This window comes from Solanum lycopersicum, chromosome 7 (genome assembly GCF_036512215.1).
Source record: "Solanum lycopersicum chromosome 7, SLM_r2.1".
Taxonomy (NCBI): domain Eukaryota; kingdom Viridiplantae; phylum Streptophyta; class Magnoliopsida; order Solanales; family Solanaceae; genus Solanum; species Solanum lycopersicum.
This window is the reverse complement of record NC_090806.1, coordinates 22,435,455-22,453,573: the sequence shown is the minus strand read 5'-3', so window position 1 is coordinate 22,453,573 and position 18,119 is coordinate 22,435,455.

Below are 18,119 nucleotides of genomic sequence, written 5' to 3'. Positions count from 1 at the left end.
TAAATCTTAGTTTCTTTTCTTATTTAAATGTGAAAACATCTTAAATCTCTTTGGGAATACAAAGTCCCTATATACTTTTGAAGAAACGAACATTAAGCTTTACTCTTTATTCTTTGCTTAACTTGAAACATTAAGTCTTAAAACAAAGTTAAAACTTTTTTAAAGACTATTGAAAACTTTGAAGAAATTTTCTTTGAGTTACTTCTTCACTTCTAGACTTGACTCTTAACTTCTTTGACTTTTGTATTAAGTTTTCTTGAATTAGTTTATGGATTCAAGGTCCACTATTTCATATTTATTAATGATTTCATTATTTTTACAAATACCTTAGAGTGTTGAATCAACTATGAAACATAGGTACATCACTAATGAACTGATACGAAAATGTGGAAGAAGAATGGGTAGAGATGGCGTCCCTGGCGCTCTAAGAGGTGTGGGGACCCAAACCTCATCTTACAGAGATCAAGCTTGGGATCTCTGGCGCGGCGCGGCTCCCGAAGATCATATTGAAAGAGTCTTTCGTTTAGGGCTCTGAGAGTGCGACACTCCAACCCCTTTACCAAGGTGTTCTCGACTTTTCTCCTTCATTTGCATCTCTAAACCCTATACACTTACATTGTTGTTTCCCTAAAAACATAGGCTAATTAGTAATAATAGTATATAATAGATTCAACCAGAAATTACACGTAGAAACATAAACTACACAACCATCAAGAATTCAATGAAATCGTCAACAACGTTCACCAAGAACTCACTTTCTTTACATTCTAAAACATAATCTTGTTGAATTGAAACATGGTTGGCATGAGGGTGAACTAACCTAACGATATGTGATCTGACATATTTTTTAGGGATCACCTCCTACAAAATCCACGAGTTAAATTAGTTGAACATGATAAATCTTCAACATCCTTCTCCTTTCTCCCTTTCTTTTCTCTTCTATCAAAACCCTAACTTGTTTTTCTAAAAGTGTAAATGAACAAGATCAGTTTAGACCTCAATTAATTACCCAAAAGTGAAATGTAATAATTGGGTAACGAAAATATAACTTTTCCCTTCCCAAATCCGAGTTGGACTATCCTTAATCCCACATCCTTACTACCGAAAGACATAACTCACTTATACGAACTCGTAATCGCACAAACATGGTGTTGTTGGAATGATCATTCCAATGGTTTTTCACCCATATCTTAAAATACACGTAAATTATCAAGGGATAGGATATATGTTCATTTAAAGTTTACCAAAAACTCACTTTTAACATACCTAAAAATTTCTCAATTTCCTCATACTTTCCAAAAATAGATATTTCATGATTTTTGAACTTCATTCTACTTCTTTTTAGTTGTGAAAATGCTAAAATATTTACCCCTTGGGATCATTCGTCCTCGGAAGAAGTTATTCGTACGAGACAAAGGGTCGTAACATCAAGTTCAAACACCCAACAAGCAACTGCAATGACAATAACAGGCTTACTTATAAGTTAAAGATTCCTAAGAAGAAATTTAGTAACATGGTCTTAATTTTTATTGGATTCAAAGTGAAGTAGGTGTATCTTCTTCCTATCCTCTTTAGCTTCTCAAGTATCTCCTCCACAAACTGATTTCTCCATAGAACTTTGACTTGTTACTTATTTTGTTCTCAACATGTGAACTTTGTGATCTTGATTATGATCCGGGACTCTCTCAAAAGACAAGCTATATTTGATATCAATATCCTCAGTAGTATGATAGGTAAAGTATCTCCCATGCAGTCCTTCAATATGGAGATGTGAGACATCGGATGGACTGTTGCTCTCTCTTATGGTAGCTCTATATTACCATCTGCAATGCCAATCTCTTTGATATTAACTAAGGACCAATATATTGGCGACTGGTCTTACCTTTCTTGCAAAATATCATAACACCCTTTAGGGGTAAAACTTTCCTTGTGACATAGTCAACTACTTCCTTCTTCTAGGGTCGCATTCTGCCTTAATTTGATTTCATTGAATGACATTCACCTTAATTAAATCCCACATATCTGGGGTTATATCTTCATTATTCCATATCTTTAGATACTAATTTTGTTAACTACTTTGTCGCATGTGAAAAAAGTTCGAGTTTATCACCAACTCTTCCATTCCTCGCGCATTTCGAGAGACTCATGGAAACTCATGCTTTTTCGAGTCAGCCAATCCATTAAAATCTATGTACTTGTCCTAAGTGTGTAGAATTTCAAAATCAAGAAGTCGGAGATTTGAAGCAGTTGGGTCAAAGGAGACCCACTTTATCTATTCATTTCATTTTGTATTTTTTTTATTTTTTGGTCCTAAGCCCTTGTCCACTTTTACTTTTCTGGATTTACTTTGTATTATTATTTGATTAGTCTAGGACAGGTATAAAACAAGAGGGTCAAAAACCCAAAATAGGTGGTTCCAAAAACCGGTCAAGGCTAAGAGAACCCGGATCTGGACCCAAATCTCTTTCCCTCTCTCACATTATTTGTTTTTAAATATTTAACTGTTTTTTTGTCGTTAGCCTAACGTTAGAAGAATCTGAACCTCCGCAAAATACCTCTTTGGTTTTAATGACTCGACCAAATCAAGTAAATATCTTTAAAGGATTTTTCAAATTAAAATTAAATTAGATAAATAAATTTTCACTTTCAAAAACAATCTAAAATGATTTTTGGCTTTCCTTTTTCAAACAACTCTAAAGAGTATTTTTATCACAATTGTAAGCCTTGGATAAATAGTTAGTTATTAGATAATTGCGAGTTAGTGGAACGTCTTCGCTTGTTTCGAAACCTAAGACTTTAATATAAATCCCCGAACCCCCTAAAAATCTTTTAAATTGACATTCTATTTTAGCCAAATTGAAAGAATAGTTTTCTTGATTTTTTTTAAAATTAAGTGGCAACTCCTAAAAATAAAAAACTCTTCAAAGATATATTTTTCCATTTCCGTATAAAACATTTACGAATAGAAATGAAGCATGATTTCTAACTAAAATGTTCTCTTTAACTCATGTTTTTATATGGTTATCATACGTAGTGCATTCTTATACTAATACCACTGTTCTTCACTATTTTACACAAAGTGTAGTTGGTGATGGGTAGAGGATCTTTCCTAGAATGAAGAGTATTGATAGTTATTCCCGGGTTCAAGTGTAACCTCAATGATTCAAGTTCCTTCATGTCAACATGTTATTTAAGTTCATGTAATAGTATAGGTTATACTTTTATGTTATTAAGGGTTATGTCCCTATTCTATTCTATTATCTATTCTATTCTATTTAAGTTGATTCTAAGATCGCTAGACGCGACTTAGTGTCTAAACTATTGACATATAATATTTTATAAAATAAGTGATGTTCTAGAATTATGTTAAGCTATGAAAAGTTTTAAAATTTTCACTAAAATTCTATGAAAATGTGATGCACCAATGCTAAAAGGCTTTTCCAAGACCTTCGATAAGTAGATGACGTTGTTTAATTCTAGAGTGTTGCTCTTCGATCTTATGCAATTCTTAATAGTGCGAGCTAACTTTGACATACCTCTTTTGTGGCCTACCCGTGTGTAACATTCTAAAAATTTTTATACCTTGTGAAGAGGCAATAGGTCTTTAAGAATGTGTTTTAGGTATAGATAGAAATTCCAATGCCCAATATTTAGAAATAATGGGTAGAGTATAGAAAATTGACTTATATAATCTCGAATGAGCAAAATATTTGGTTTATTAGAAAATAATAACTTTAAAGGTTTTAGTCATATATATTAGTATTATAGAGCATGTTTAGGAAATGTACCTGCAATGAAGACCCTAAGCTAAAATTCAAAAATTCATCAGCTGCAAACACATTAGGTACTAGGAATCCAAGTGTCAAGCCTAGTACCCTAAGTAAATAACTATTTAAAATGATCATGTAGACTGAGCAATGCCCAAGGAAATAGTGAGGGTCCTTGGGACAATAAGTAAACATTCCCAAAGGAACCATAAATATTAGTTAGTTAGGAAAGTACAACAAACACATGTGCAAGAGATGTGAAGAAGCGGCCAAAGGAGGGGACCACCCTAACCGAATTCAGTTAGCGTAGTTAGTGAGAAAAACGTGCACAAAGGACCACTCCAAGTGGGGCCTAACTTCCTAGAAACCTCTAGGTCCTAACTAACTGTCCCAAATAACTAAATAACCTAGGACTAGCCTAAATGGACCCATTAGTGCACCCGACAACCTAGGACCAAAACTGGGTTGAGACTAACCTAGTACTAGATAAAGAGACAACCTAGTACCTAACCTAGGATGGTCCAAAAGGTTAATTATGGTGATAACAGATTAGGGGTACTGTAGTAATTCCCCTAGATTACCTGCTAAATTAAGTAATTAATTTAAAAAGGCTAAAACAAAAAAAAGAGGAAATTTTCAGATTTCGATTATAACAAGAAAGGGACAACCTAGTACCTATCCTAGGATGATCTAAAGTACTCAAAGAGAAACTTATTTTTAATGATTCAAGTATCTTGAAATCTAGGGTTGTTTCCCATCGTTCATGTTGAACTCCTTTCCCTTGTATCCTTGTTACGATTTCAATATTGAATAGGTTAGAAATCATGTTGTTGGTATGTGGTACTGGATCATCTTAATGTGTATGCTTTTTATTTAAATAATGATTGAATGAATCTATTTATTGGACTTGTTTGATGCTAAGTGTTATTATGTGAATTAAAAGAATGATACTATGTCAAAAATGTGTCCGAAAATGCTATGTATGAAGATGTTACGGTCTGTTGTACATACTTACGGTTAATATACGTTATAAAGACGATATCTTCATCAAATGTTAATATGATGTTGTACAAGATGTTTAAAAAAACGTTATTCCTTAAATTATGTTATAAGGTTAGCTAAAAATATCTTCGTGAAATCATACTTTAAGTGAATGTTTGGCTTGTGCCAATAAAATAACTAATAAAAACATTGTTCAATATTTAAATAGGAATTGTCTATAATGTTATCTCTAAATAATTAAAAGATTGGCTAATGAATAATGTATCCCAAATGTAGCATGATTGAGTGAAACTTTTGTTGATGCCAACAAAACAATTATGAAATCAATAGCTAATTGTTTATGGCAATACTCATCTTATGCCAATAAATTGGCTACCACTACATTGTCAAACAAGTTGTAGGGAATTTTCTATAATATTAAGTTAAATAACTAAAAGAATGGCTAATGTTTAAAAACATAAGCATGTTGAACATGAAAGTTCGCTTATGCCAACAAATATGCTTATGAAATCTATGCCCAACTATTTATGTCAATACTAATCGTATGCCAATAAAATAGCTAATGATGCATTGTTTAAAAGTGTTGCATGTAAATTGCTATAATATTATGTTTATTAATTAAAAGATTGGCTAATTCTTCGTACATATTAAATTTAAATATGAACATATGCAAAATTGACACATGCCAACAAAAAAGATTATGTAGTTTAATATTAAGAGGTTGAGGCCAACACAAATCATATGTCAATCTTGTGCAGTTAGAGTATCAAATGATTATATAAGCACTTCTAAACTAATTAATAAGACTATAATCAAGGTCATGCCACTCATTGTCATAAGTCCCAACATACTCTAAAAGAATGACATATGAGCTCATGAAACTCATTGAATGAAGTGCTCATCGTCCATAAAAGATGATATGAATCTACTACTATAAAGTAATTAAGTAACATGAGTTATAACATAAATAAAGGGGTCTAAAATAAGTATGTGACCAGAATGGGGTGTTAAAGAAAGTAAGACAAGTCTCACTTACACCTAAGCTACTATTTTAAAAAAATACTCATGTATAAAAGTGTTAGAATGTGTGAGACTAGTCTAATTAACACCAAAGGATGATATGTAAGGAAAATTTACATTTCATTAATGTTAAGTAAGGATGACCAGTCATCAATAGAGTAAGTAAATCTCAATCTAAAAGCAAACCTCCATAATGCTTGAGTCAAAACTAAAAGATAAAGAAGAAATGAACATTCACGTAATGAGGTGAGTAATTATGTTAATTATGATACTAATGAAAATGGTGAAAACATGATAAGAGGCTAAGATGAATGTTCAGGCAAGTCTCAACCAAGCCTAAGTAAAGGTCACTAAAAGTACTCACCTAAGAGATTGTTGAATATCAAGAGAAAAGTCTCAATAAAACTCTATATTTATGTGTAAGGACAATTCACACTTCATACTAATGATGAGATGATAAATCATCTAATGAGAAATGATTCCCTCATTCTAGAAGACAACTTCTATGAAGTGTGAGATGAATATAATGGAACTTTATACTGAGCAATGATAGGCAGATATGAGTCGCGATTCCTTGTTTCAGGAAGGCAGAGGTTCGTGTAAATCACATGAGATGAGATTGTCCATTTAAGCGGGTATGGGTATCCTTTTATATCCTTGTCTTTGAACCTATGCTCCCTACATAGGGTTTTAGCACTGTTGAATTCCCTATATACACTTGCATGTTTTGGTTTCACCTTGTCCAGTGACTCCACCTCCTTTCGGTGTGAGAAAGACACCGGATTCAATGATGTTGACATGATCTATGTCGGTTAAGGTTTGAGTTGCTCAAAGAATGAAAGATAATGAAATGAACGATACCAAAGGTGTTTGTGCAAGACAATTAGGAGGTGAAGTCAGATACAAGTAATGAAATTAGGTCATTCTTGGTCACTGCACTTCATGATCCCGACAAGAGTCTTAAACTTCATCCTAGGAATAGTTGGTGTTTACATCAGCCTACTAATGAATGAAATGAATAATTTGAAGTACAAATGAAGGAATGAATCAGACTCTGTTTTTGGTAAAGATGGCCCTCGGGTTGAGGTCCCATAGGTTGGGCCCTCACTTGAGATGTCTTTATGATACATCAACGATTCCAAAGTCTCGTGTATATGAATGTATAATATATAAAATATGAAAGTAATGAAATCAATGGCATGATCAATAGATAATTTCTTATGAAAGGTAATGAATATACAGTGTAAAGAATGACTCACTAAAAGGTAGGGAAATCATTCCTTAGTCCTTGGATTACTTACATCGATTCATTGTGGGTATGTGCCTACAATGAAAGATTGCACTTGTAAGAAAAACATAGGACAAAAAGAATTATTGAACTACACAACAGGAAGAAGAAAAAGACTGAAAAATAGTTTAAGTGTACGAAGAGTAGATCTAGGTCTAAGAAGATAAAAAATCTCTAATCTTTGCCTGAGTTGTTCTAAAATTATGTTTATGATACTAATTTCTTTTAATCATATAGAAAATGAGTTGTGTGCTATGAATGCATTAAAATACATGATATTCATGCCACAATTCACAACTAATGATTTATGAAAGTCTAGTGACTAGGCTTTCAAGAAATAGCATGTTGTTTAGGAAGAGGTTTCTTTGATCATGCGTAGACTTATATGTATGTGTGCATACACCCATACTTAGTAAGAGTGGTGTACTAAATCCTACTATTTACTATTTTATAGATGAAGGTTAAAGGACAAATTGTCGACTCTTCAAACGGTTGGGACATCAGCATTTTGCATTACCATTTGGTAGTTCCTCTTGATTTCGAGGATGCTACAGTTCTAGTCTTGCCTTAGTTTTAGACAAATCTAGTGGATGTTTTCCCTAGCGTTTCTTTGGTACTTTCATTTCGAAGCTTCTATAATATGGTCGTGTTTGGCAAATGTATTTATAATATATTCTTATTGTTTTTCGAATTAATTCTTATGATATATGGTTGTTACATTTATGTTGAGCTTAGTATATGATGAATTTATGAAATAACTATATGAATTCTATATATAATTCATACATTTAAAATTTTTAAATTTTCCGCTAAAATTAACCATATGAATGTGATGAATGTAAGATAAGTCTTGTCTACGACTTCTGACAAGTCAACGACGCAGGTCGTGATTCGGATTCCTGAATCCGGATCGTGTCAAACTTGGTATCATATCATGAGGTTAAATTAACTACGATTTAAAGCTCAATACTTCCACGTTACGTAGTTTCTAAATTATAACACTGAAGTGTGCCACAATCATGACTTAGAGACTACACGATAATAGGACTTTCTCCGATCTTCTACTCTTTATCGTGCTATCTAGAGCTTGGACACTTTCTGTCATTAAAAGTATCTAACATCCTTCTTGTGTGAATGCGTAGAAGAATAAACACAAGAATTAGGATGGACAAGAAGGGGCCATAATGAAAATGGCCAACGTGGACGAAAGAAGTATGGTAAGTGTGGTTATTCGCATAGAGGTGAATGCATTGTAATGCCTAAAAGCCTTCTATGAGTATTGATGAGAAGAAGGATAAGTTGGCTACGTACCAACTCAAGAATATGGCTTACACATGGATTTGCTTCATAAGTGTTATGATATAATATACGATAGAAACATGGTAGTAAGGCTTCATTTTCAAAATGAGTTGGGTTAAAATGAGAAGGGTGTGGTTCAAATCCAATAGGCCAAGGCAGATGCTCAGCCTCGGCCAAATCCTTATGTTGTAGCCGAACCCCCCAAGAGAAACCAGTTCTATTCGTTGAAAGGAAAAGAGGAACAAGAGAAGTCCGGGTATGTGGTTAATAGTAACTTGTTTTTCTTCTCCTTTCATGTTTATGCATTATTAGATCCAGGATCTACATTGTCTATGGTTACTCCTTAAGTGGCTAATCAATTTGAATTACTTCCTAAGATCTTACATTAAGCGTTTCTAGTTAGTACTCCCATAGGAGAAAGTGTTAAGGCCGAAGAGGTATGTAGAGAAGTAGATGGAAGAGTGGCAAGTTCCTTTGAAATCAAATGGAGCGTCATTAGGCTCAAATCTTAAATCCAAAAATATGTTATCTAAGAGGTTAGTTATACTCTTCCTAAGTCTGGTTTATGTTTAGGAAAATCTAAGTTTAAGTGCTTTATTTGATTTGGTGTGATAGGTCACTAATTTTATGCCTAATAATAGAACTATGTGAGTTAAAATGAAGTTATGTTTGCACTTCATGTGTTTTTTTTGTGTAGCATAGATATGTTTCATGTGTTGCATGATTTGGGATGTGCATTAAGTTAAGTGTGATTGAGAAGGGAATTCCGTAATAAAAAAAATAGAGCTTCAAATAATCTTGAATGATATGCGTCATCCAAATAAGTGTTAATTAGATATTCACAAAAGAGAAAAGTTTAAGTATGAAAAAGTAACATCGAAATTCACCCTCTTTGTTTAGTGATGTGTACTGTCATTCGGGGACGAATATTCCTAAGGGAGGGGGGGGGGGATAATATAACATTTCAGAAAATTTTATATCAAGTGATGAGACCAGTAGGTCTTTAAGAATGCGTATTGGAGATAGATAGACATTCCAATGCTCAATATTGAGTAATATTGACCATAGTATAGGAATGTGACTAAGGGGTAATAGCCAATTTCTATATAATGCCCAATAAGAAAAATATTGGGTATATTAGAAAATATTTGCTTTAAAGGTGTTAGCCATATATCTAAGTAATAATGAGATTCTTTAAAAAATGTACCTGCAATGAAGACCCTAAGCTAAAATTCAGAAATTTATCAGTTGCAAACACATTAGGTACTACGCATCCAAGTGTCAATCCTAGTACCCTAAGTACATAACTATTTAAAATGATCATGTAGAATGAACACTGCCGAAAAACATAGTGAGGGTCCTTGGGACAATAAATAAACATTCCCAAAGAAACCATAAATATTTATTTGTTAGGAAAGTACAACCAACACATGTTGAAGAACATGTGCAAGACATGTGAAGAAGCGGCCAAAGGATGGGACCACACTAACCAAATTCGGTTACGGTAGTTAGGGGAAAAGGTGAACAACGGACCACTCTAAGTCGGGCATAATTTTATAAACAATTCTAGGTACTAAATAACTTTCCTAAATAGCTAATAATCTAGGAATAACTAATATAAACCCATTAGTGCACCCGACAACCTAGGACCAAAACCGGTTTGACACTAACCTAGTACTATTTAAAGAAACAACCTAGTACTTAACCTAAGATGATCCAAAAAGTTAGTTATGGTAAAAAAACTTAGAGGTACTTTATTAATTCTCCTAGGTTATGTTCTAAATTAATTAATAAATTTAAAATTTCTATAACCTAAAATAAAAAGGAAATTTTACGATTTCGGTTAAGACAAGAAAGGGACAACATAGTACGTAACAAAGGATGGTCCAAAAAGTTAGTTAAGATCCTAAAGACTTAAGGGTACTTTATTTATTACCCTAGTATACTTAATAAATTAATTTATCAACCTAATTATGTAATTTAAAGGGGCGAAACGTAAATCACAAAACAATTTCCATATTTCGGTTAAGACAAGAAAAAGACAAACTAGTACCTAACCTATGATAGTCAAAAGGAATAGTTATGGTTATAATGACTTAAGAGTACTTAGTAGCTACCATAGGTCACTTAATTCATTAAATTATACATTTAATTAATTAAATTAAAGGGATCAAACCGAAATTCTTATGCTAACCTAGTACAATTCAAGAAACATCCTAGTACTTAACCTAGAATGGTCCTAAATGGTTGATTATGGTTCCAATGACTTAAGGATACTTTAGTACTAACACTAGGTCCCTAATTTTATTAAATTAAGTATTTAATTAATCAAAATAATTTAAAAAGGTTTACCAAAACCATAGTCAATACAAAAATTCCAGATTTTGGGTCAAGTCAACATTCTTTTATCTTTAGTCAACTTAGGTGAGGCTTTTTAGTAATTAGTTAATTAATTTATTTAAATAATTTATTAAACCCTAACTTGAATGAGTCAATATCAGTTTATAAGACTTAGAATCACGTTCAAACTCATAGTAATGGCGACGCAAAAATAGTGAGCAACGAACAAAAGAAAAAGGCAAAACATTTATTGATTTCTCTCGGGAGATTTCAAGGTTTTGTTCAACGTGGTCTTCGTAGATTAAGTTCTACTTAAGGTATGGTTTTCTCTCCTGGATTTATGTCTCCAAGAGAAATTTCTTTCAAATGATTCAAAGATCTTGAAAACTAGGGTTGTTTCCCGTCGTTCTTGTCGAACTCCTTTCCCTAGTATCCTTGTTAAAATTTCAATGTTTAAAGAGGTTAGAGTTGTTGGTATGTGGTGCTGGATGAGCTTAATGTGTATGGTTTTTGGATAGTATGAAATGATAATAACTAACCATGATGTCTAAAAAACGTTATGCCAAAAGTTATCTTATATGGTTAGCTAAAAAGATCTCTATGAAATCATAATTTTAGTGAATGTTTGGCTTATGTCAATAAAATGGCTAATAAAAACATTGTTCAAAATTTAAATGGGAATTATCTTTAATGTTTTCTATAAATAAGTAAAATATTGGCTAATGAATAATGTATCCCAAATGGAGCATGATTGAATGAAACTTTTGCTTATGCCAACAAAATAGTTATGAAATATATAGCCAATTGCTTATGTCAATACTAACCTTATGCCAATAAATTGGCTAACACTACATTTTCAAACAAGTTGTAGGGAATTTACTATAATATTATGTTAAATAACTAAAATATTGGCTAATGTATAATGTTTAAAAACTTAAGCATGTTGAAACTGAAAATTTTCTTATGGTAACAAATATGGCTATAAAATGTATGCCCAATTGTTTATGCCAATAGTAATTGTATGCTAATAAAATGGCTAACCATACATTATCTAAAAGTGATGCATGTAAATGGCTATAATATTATGTTAAATAATTAAAATATTTGCTAATAGTTCATACATATTAAATTTAAATATGAATATACGTAAAATTGGCACATGCTAACAAAAATGGTTATGTAGTTAATACTAATCATATGTCAATTTTGTGTAGTTAGAGTTTCAAATGATAATATAAGAACTTATAAACTAATTCAATGAACTCATAATCAAGGGAATGTCACTCATTGGGAAAACTCCCAACATGCTCTAAAACTATGAAATGAACATATGAAACTCATTGAATGAAGTGATCATCATCCATAAATGGTGATATGCATCTACTACAATAAAGAATATATGTAACGTGAGTTATAACATAATTAAAGGGTATGAAGTAAGTAAGTGACAAGAATGGGGTGCTAAAGGAAGTGATACAAGACTCACTTACATCTAAGCTAGTACGTTAAAAGAATACTCACGTATGAAGGTGTTAGAATGTGTGGGACCAATCTCATTAACACCAAAAGATGATATTTATGGAGAATTCACATTTCATCAATGTAATGTAAGGATGACCGGTCATCAATAGAGTTATTAAACTCAATCTAGAAGAAAACCTCCATAATGCTTGAGTCAACACTAAAAGATAAAGAAGAAATGGACATTCACTTAATGATGTGAGTAATTATGTTAATCGATGATGCTAAGGAAAATGGTGACAACATGATAAGTGGCTAAGATTAATTGTGAGGCAAACCTCAACCAAGCCAAAGTAAAGGTCGCTAAAAGTACTCACCTTAGAGAGTGTTGAATATGATGAGACAAGTCTCAATCATACTCTAAATGTAAGTGTATGGAAAATTTCAAGTTAATACTAATGATGAGATGAGAAATCATCTAATGAGCAATGATGCCTTCATTGTAGATGCCAACTTCTATACTGTGTGAGATGAATGTAATGGAACTTTATATTGAGAATCAATAGACTAGGTATGAGTCGCGATTCCTTCTTTCGGGAAGGTAGAAGTTCGTGTAAATGTCATGAGATGAGATTGTCCAGTTAGGCGGGTATGGGTCTCCTTAAATCTCCTATTATTTGAACCTATGCTGCCAACATTGTGTTCTAGCGTGGTTCAACTTCCTATATACTCTAGCATGTTTTGGTTTCATCTTGGCCAGTGACTCCACCTCTTTTCGATGTTGAAAAGATACCGGATTTCATGATTTTCACATCATGTATGTCGGTTAAGGTTGGAGTTTCTCAAAGTATGAAATATAATGAAATGAACGATATCAAAGGTATTTATGCAAGAAATTCATGCGGTAAAAAAAGATTAAAGAAATTACATGAGGTGATTTTTGGTCATTGCAATTCATTATCCTGATGAGAGTCCTAAACTTCATCCTAGGAATATCTTGTGCTTACATTATCATACAAATGAATTAAATTAATAATTTGAAGTACAAATGAACAAATAAAGACGACTCTGTGTTTGGTAAAGAAGGCCCTCAGTTTGAGGTCCCATATGTTGGGCCCTCATTTGAAATGTCTTAAGGATACATCAACGATTTAAAAGTCTAGTGTATATGAAATGCATAATACATAAAACATGAAATTAATGAAATCAATGGTATGATCAATAAAGAATTGCTTATGAAAGGTAATGAATATATAGTGTAAAGAATGACTCACTATAAGGTAGGGAAATCATTCCTTAGTCCTTGGATTACTTACAACAATTCCTTGTGGGTATGGGACTACAATGAATCATTACACTTGTAAGTAAAACATAAGACCAAAAGAATTTTTGAAATACACAACAAGAAGAAGAAAAGACTGAAAAATAATCTAAGTGTACAAGGAGGAGCTCCTGGCCTAAGAGGATCCAAAATCTCAAATCTTCACCCGAGTTGTCCTAAAATTATGTTGATGATACTAACATCTGGTAATAATTTGGAAAATGATTTGTGTGCTTTGAATGCATTAAAATGCATCATATTCATACCACAATTCACAACTAACGATTTAGGAAATTCTAGTGACTAGGCTTTCAAGAAATAGCATGTTGTTTAGGAAGAGCTTTCTCTTATCATGCATAGCCTTATGTGTATGTGTGCATAAACCCATACTTAGTACAAGTGGTGCAATAACCCGTACTATTTACTATTTTATACATGCAGGTTAAGAGACAGATTGACCACTCTTGCAACGGTTTTGACATCAGTGTTTCTCAGGACAATTTTGTAGGTCCTCTTGATTTTGAGGATGCTACACTTTTAGTCTAGCCTTAGTTTTAAACAAAGCTAGTTGATTTCTTCCCTATCATTTTATTCGTACTTTCATTTCAAAGATTTTGTAATAAGGTAGTGTTTGGCAAACGTATTTATGATATATTCTTATTCTTTTTTGAGTTGATTCTTATGATAGATTGTTGTTACATTAATCTTGAGCTTAGTATATTATTAATTTATGAAATAGCTATATGAAGTCTATGTATACTTCATACATTGAAAAGATTTAAATTTTCTGCTAAAATTAAGCATATCAATGTGATGAATGCAAGATGAGGCATGTGTGCGACCTCTGAGAGGTCAACGACGCCGGTTGCGATCCGGATTCCTGATTCGGGTAGTGACACCGTGTGTGTGTGAAACTATTTTGAACAACCTTTGATCCTTAACTCTTCCGTGGAAAATCTTTATGAAACCTAAACCTTACGTTATATGCTACCTATAACCCTTTTTTAGATGTGGTATAATTAAAATTACAAACAAACGCCAAAGCCTAAGTTGGGGGTGTGCTAATAAGGGAAAGAAGAACTCAAGAAGTGGAAAAGAATTCTCCCAAAAACATGGTATTGCATAGAAATGAAATCCATCCATACAAAAAAAAAGTTCGTGAAATAAAATCTTGAAATATAAAAAAATCAGCTTTCAAAGCAATCCATGAAGGGAAATTAAAGATGACCTAGAAGCACTCGACTAAGGATTGAGAAAGGAAGATAGGAGATAACTTAAGGAAATAACATCCCATTGGAGAAAATTCATTAAACAAAAATGACCCACCGTTGCACTCAGTCCCGTTACAAGCCTATAAAGACCTTTTTGATCTTGAGTGAACCGAACAGAAGGTCAATTATAAATAAGAGCAAACGTATGGGTGAAAACATGCATTATGTTTATCTTTATGAGTGTGAGCGTTGCATCAGAAATCTTATACTAAGTTTATCAATCTTTATGTGTGAACATGAAATCATTCGTTGTGTGAGGGTATGTAAATTGTTTTGTTAAGCTTGAACTTGCATTAGTAGCAAGTATTGTAATCTCAACAATCTCTCTTAGTGGTATGTCAAAACATAAATCTCTGAGTACAAAATTGACATATACATGAGTAGGTTGGGTCGTGTTGTCTACATTTATGATTGAGCATTGTGTAGCAGTATTTGAGACATGCTGTTTGAACTCTTGAACTTAAGTTTTACTTGAGGACAAGCAAAAGATTATGATAGAGGTGTAAATGAGTCCTCAAATTTTACTCGTCTAGGGACTTATTTTAATGCAAATGTTGTCGTCAGTTGTGTATTTTATCTCTCTATCATATAAAAACCTCTAAGTTTCAGGTATTTCAGGATTTTGTAGAAGCATGGAAACTTAGGCACAAACTTGAAGAAAACATCTGAATATGCAAAGTGTACATAGACAAGCCTCGTTGGCGATACACCCTATAGAAAAATTTTGCCTTATGTTATAGCAAGTTAGCCTTAAAGGAAGTGGATCAAAAGGCGACGAAAAAAATAATCGACACTTCACCGAATAATTACGCAAAGTAGGGTTATTCCACCCAACGTTACAACATACATGGATATTATGGAAAGGCAAAAACGATGACGAACCATAAAAGCGGATCGCTGAATCACTCGACTTGCAACTAAAGACGCAAAATAGATCCACCAGCACAAAATCTGAAGCATATAAAAACTAAACACTTATATTATACACAGAAATTTTTTGAGAAGAGAGGGATTTTTGGAGGAAACTTTAGATAGTGAAAAATTAGACTCTTAATATTTTTATTTTTAGAAACCTTGTTCTTAAGTTTTCTCTCATGTTTAGAAAAGGTTTCGAGGAATCTTTAATAATGAATTTCTTATCCCGATCTTTGAAGTGGGTCTTGTCTAGTTACATTCCTTTGCCATTTTTAAGGTTAAATCTCTTATACCTGTTTGAATTCTTTATCATTTTAAATATATTTGATTATTTCTTCATGTGTCGCTAATAACCCATTATTGGGGTGTTTTATATGTGTTGACTTTATTGTTGGGTATTGCTTGTTGGTAGGTTCAGAAGTATTTCAATGGTGATTTCACATAGTGGTTGTGGTTTAATTTAATGGGGTTGAGTTGCAAACATAAACCAACCATGTGTTTTCGGCTTGCTTGAGAGGGAGGTCGTGACACCAATCCACTAGATTGATGGCCTAATGAGGGGGTTGACATGAAGTTCACCCTGAGAGGATGAGCCCTAGTCCCATATCCAAGCACCCTCTATCAAATTGTCAGTTGTGGGTAAGTGATAGGCTTGTTAGTTTAGACTAGTGGGTGTCAAAAAGGAACCCATTTGATATATAGCGAAAGTTGCCCGAGATGAAATTTAATTTCACGTAAAGCTTATCTTAGTCATCATTGTCTTGTGAATTTTCTTATCAAATGCATGTACACATTAATTTGTTTCAACATATAATATGGTCACACCCCAAGAACTCTCTCTGATACTTGTTTCTCTTTTATTTTCAAATTTTACTACTTGTGACAGACCCCTTCTTGATATTTGACACTTTGGTTTCACCAATTAAAATTGTTTTGGTTTACTAGTCGAAAATGTTTTTTGCTATCACTATTTAGCGTGAAATTCTAACTAGCTACTACTTTTACTACCACTCCCTTGGGACATGACCCAACCCTTGGTTGGGTTACTTTAGTCATTTTGATTCGTACACTCAAACTGTAAGTTAGTGTCGTTGATCACGAAAGATAAATAATACACATATTGAAGCATCAGTCCCCCTCAAATTTTAATATTAAAATAGGAGAGTATTCCACAATTTAGTTGAAGGTAGACGATTATGAATAATTAAGGTGTACTCTGCATTGAACATTCACATATTATAATAGTAACCTTTACTCTGGAGTCAGTAATGGTCTCAAAAATGAACTATGAAAGCTTAGGAAATAAAGTATACTGCTGACACAATAAACAAGTTGTTGACTTAAGCTTTCAAAGCCAGCATATTATGGCTCTGTGTTTACCCAGTTTTGATGAGTGTTTTCTAGAACAATCTCATCATCGTAGAAAGTAGCCTATTTTCACACTCACATTGGTGAAATTTGTCAAGGGTGCTCCTATAATTTTACATCCTACTCATACAAGATAGAAAATCCCATTATGAGTTCATTCACTCAACTACCGCAAAATTATAGGATAAATGCACTCACATCATAGAGATTGAAAAATATTAAAATTGGTGAATTTGTCAATAAGTCATCATATAATTCATTCTCCCATTTGAACCTTGTTATAGGATCCATTCTCCCTAGGTTTAAATTTCTCATATATTACTCATAATCGATCAACTTCAATTTAATCCACTTGATGTGTTTCAGACTCTCTATCTTGGTAAGGCCTTAGTTTATAAATCAGCAAGATTATCACACGGTTTAACACAACTAATATCGAGTATATAGTCGTGATCAATATGATTTCATAAAAAAATTCTCATGAATCTGAATTTATCGTAATAATAATGATTTTTTACTCTACACATAATGTTGGTGCTACAATTAATCAAAAAACAGGAAAAATTAATTTCTCAAAATAAAGTATTTGATATAATAAAATCTTTACACTTTTTCACTAGTTTGAATCTTAATTTTATTAACTTGAACAACTCATAATAGAATTTTTAAAACTAATTTTCCATTTTCATTGAAACAAATAGCACAAAGTTTTTCTAATCTAGTTTGTTTGTACCTTCCAAGTACTTTAACTGCAAACAGAACATAAAGTCAATTTGTCAGTTACATACTGTAAAACCTTGATAATCTGACCCAGAAAAAAATTACAGGAAATTATCTAGTGCACTGGACCACGAAAGGGTTCACGGACCAGAAAGGATCCACAGCTTGCAGACCAGCCCATGGGCATGCCTTAGAAGTTATCAGGACTAAAGATTAGACCACGGGCACTTTCATAGGTCGTGGTCTTGAAGACGGGCAGTGATGATGCTCGTGGTGGTTACACAGTAGACCCCACAAGACTAGCCTCATACACCTAAATCCTAAGTGACGGCCACAAGGACCTTTAC